The sequence below is a fragment of the Sinocyclocheilus grahami genome, unplaced genomic scaffold (genome assembly GCF_001515645.1).
Source record: "Sinocyclocheilus grahami isolate Dianchi unplaced genomic scaffold, SAMN03320097.WGS_v1.1 scaffold3147.1, whole genome shotgun sequence".
Classification (NCBI taxonomy): domain Eukaryota; kingdom Metazoa; phylum Chordata; class Actinopteri; order Cypriniformes; family Cyprinidae; genus Sinocyclocheilus; species Sinocyclocheilus grahami.
In genome coordinates, this window is record NW_015508312.1 from 10716 (window position 1) to 14386 (window position 3671).

A 3671-nucleotide genomic window follows, 5' to 3' on the forward strand; every position below is an offset into this window, starting at 1 on the left:
ACACACACACACACACACACACACACACACACACACACTCCATTATGGAATGAGTAGTTAATTCTTTCATATATCATTGTCTTTCCTCCACAGTTTTCAAATGCTTTATTCTTGAATTAAATGTTGTAATGTTTTGATTAATCTCTAATTTGGCTGATTTGGTTCAAGCCTCTTTATTAAAGAAATGTATAGCGCAAACATACTTTCAGAAGCAATGCTGCTTAAAAATCTTTACGACGTACTGCAAGCTAAAAGACTTGATTGAATCTACAACTCTGCAGACAGATCTTTGGACAAACTAACTGCTCTTATTCTCCTTGTTTTCTTACAGGATGATGAACGGGTAAGTAGTTAGCGTTTGTTTGTTACTCTCGTGAATTTACTGTCATTTGAAAGGATTTACGTGGTAGCAGTTTATGCCGGTCTTTCTAGTGTCCTCTGGATCGTGAGCCCACTAATGAGACTGAAGAGGCGTGCGACTGCAACCAAGGCCAGCCGGGACCTCCAGGACCGAGGGTCAGTCAGGATCTCCACTATCATTCCTGTTTAAATGCATAAAGTTGCTTATTTACTGCCAAAGTCTGATCTCAACAGGGTTTGCGTGGAGAGAAAGGAAGAGAAGGACCCCCGGGCCCAGATGGTAAGCCTGTGAGTAAAACCCCATATATTCAGGATATGAGTCTTTTTCAGGCCAATCTGTGTGAACTGTACAGTTCTGAAATGTGTGTTTTCTCAATAAAGGGACCCCCAGGTTCCAGAGGAGAGCCAGGAGATCCAGGTATACCTGGAGAGAAGGTGAGACGCTCTTATGGTTTGAAATCATTGCTACGATTTTGAATGCCACAGATGTTCGGTTTCGTTTACTACAGTCAAACTGAAGCGCATGTGTGTTCAGCGTCTGGCGTCTCACGAAATGAGGACATAAACACATGAACAACATCTCCACAACTGCTCCGAGAGTCACTTCATCAGCATTTCACTGTTTCATTTGAGAAAAACTATCCTCATATCATACTCACAGAGAAACTTTAAGGTCTTCACAGCAACCCATCAAAATAAAAGTTCGGTTTGAAGAAATTTGTAACAGAAATATCAGTAGAATGAAAAATTTTAATACATTTTCGTCAAATTGTAAAAGTTGTAAAAGCAATTAATTAGACATGATTTTTGATTACTAAAATGTAATTTAACCGGAAATGAAAAAAAAATAATCCAGAAAAATTAAAACAGAAAAAACAGATTTCATACATTGCTGACCATGTGGTTTTCTTTCTTGAAGAAGAAAACGCTTCTTCTGTGTTTTTTGCTTTCCTCTCACTTAGGGTGACGTGGGTCCAGCAGGGCCGAGAGGCGACCCAGGACTTCAGGCTTTAAAAGTGAGTCTTTCACTGGGGTATATCGGGAAAAAACCCAACTTCACTTCACGCCTTTCCTCACAAAATAATCATCAGATGCTTTTAGATGCTCATTCTCAAATTTAGATGAAACAACCATTCGGCAGGAATAGAGCCTCTTCCCACTTTGGTGGAGCGTGATGTTCTCAATCTAGCTTCCTAATTACCAGCTTTTAGATGTAATTCAGTGAGCAGACTCTTTCCTTTCCTTTACTGCGAGTCACATTCGGTGTATTTTATTTCCAGGGTGATCGAGGAGTGCAAGGGTTGCCAGGGAAACCGGGGCCACCAGGACCCACGGTAAGAGCTGAAATAATTAAAGTCTCTTTCCAAGCCCTCAGCCAGGTCTGTGTGAGTGACGGCTTCCCTGTGTAACCGGCTCAATGGCTCCTTTATAAGCGTTTGACAGAAGTGTGTAGAGAGAACACACAGAGCAAGCGGCGGACAATCGCCATCCAGCACACTGGCCAGAAATGCATTGGTTTTATACAAACAAAGTGCTTTAAACCAGACCGAGTAAGTAAAGAAGAGCCAAATACATTACTGGAGACAAACACAAAGACTTTAGGAAAATCTGCTTTTGTGTGCATTTACATGCACCGGTTATGCTTTATAAGCCAACAACACCTGTGGTCATTTTCCTTTATCGGCGTAGAGTCATAAACAGCTTAAGCATAAGACAATCGACTAGATTGCTGTGGTTTTCTTGCGTTGCCATCATTGGTTTGCATGTAAATGGGTAAAACACTTTATTTCAAAAACCGTTTGTTTGGTGTGCATGTAAACATGCTTTTTGTCTTTTTGTTTCAGGGAGCATCAAAACCAAACATTGGTACAGTTGGATTGCCAGGAAAAAAGGTAATAATATTTATTAATAATATAATATTTCAATTCAAAGCACATAATAAATTATTGCCAAGCTTAATTCTCATTAATAAATTAAATGGTAATTGTTATAATTAAATTAAATTGTAAAGTGCATACATCATGATAATAGTTGTACTTCTTTTTAATTATTTTTTTATTCAAATAAGATACTATTGCTTTACAATCTTTTCACTGAACTGCAATAATTTTGTTTACTGTTTTTCAAATTGTAAAATTATTGCAAATAGTTATTTTTATTTTAAATGTTATTTTTAATGCAATTATATGAAAAATGGGTAATACAATGGGAATAACCATTTAGAATAATGGAAAATTACTCTAAAGTCAAATGTCACGATGCATTACAGCCAAGACAAATTGAGAGAAAGTGTACTTAAAGGGACAGTCCACCCAAAAATGAAAATTCTGTTAAAAAAGGAGTCAATAGAAACAAAAACTGTTTGGTTACCAACATTCTTCAAAATACCTATGTTCCACAGAATAAAGAGAGGGTGAGTGAATAATGACAGCATTTTTATTTTCGGCTGGACTATCCCTTTAAATGTCTTTAAATTATCCAATGAATTATTTCTGTTTTATTTATTTATTTATTTGTAAATTACCATGTACTACTATAAAGAAAAAAGAAATAAGTAGTGAAAAGGCCTTATTCATAAACTGTAAGCTGTCATGACAAGAATGATGATAATAAACTTGACATTTTTAAACAGGGAGAGCAGGGGGGGAAAGGAGAACAAGGACCTCCTGGAGAGCCTGGTCCAATGGTAATGTACTGTGATGTTATATGACAACACAAAATGATGTGCCAGAAATTAGTTTTGTCCAGACGATGTCCTCTAAGAATTTGTCATTCATTTGCTCTGTTACTTAAAACACAAAAGCAGATATAAAGATATGATACAATGCAGTGCTGCGATGATGAACCATCCTGTTCAGATTCTTCACTGTAATTAAGATGCAGCCATATTCTTTAAAAATGTGCACAGAATTTGAGATTAAAACACGTGTCCATATTTATAACTTCACATGCACAACCAAATACACAGTAAAGAGCACGAGAAGTACTGTTCAGTTTCAGACCATCTTCTTACTCAACATAATCTGTCTTGAGCTGCTGTGAGCCGATGTTTCTGAGAAACTCCTGTGTTGCTTCAGGGGAAACCAGGACTCGCTGGAAATGAGGGAGCAGCCGGCACTGCTGGAGCAAAGGTCAGTCAATCTAGAAAGTATTTTAACCGCATACAATGGTGTAAAGAAACATAAACGTCTGTAATGTCACTCAGATTGCTATATAATAGTAATTTCCCATCAGCTCATGTCTTGAGACACTGGGACACTTGTGTGTGAGTCAACTCATCGTTACTGTCAAATGATTGAATGCATATCATG

The 3671-nt window shown here is 37.5% G+C and overlaps 1 long non-coding RNA gene across 1 annotated transcript; it reads left to right on the plus strand.

Annotated features, from left to right (window-relative positions):
• Positions 1-1356: 1356 nt before the first annotated feature.
• LOC107576047 (uncharacterized) lies at positions 1357-2250 on the plus strand. The gene is made up of 3 exons (XR_001607986.1): positions 1357-1376; positions 1641-1694; positions 2205-2250. It is a non-coding gene; the product is annotated as an uncharacterized lncRNA (long non-coding RNA).
• Positions 2251-3671: the final 1421 nt, after the last annotated feature.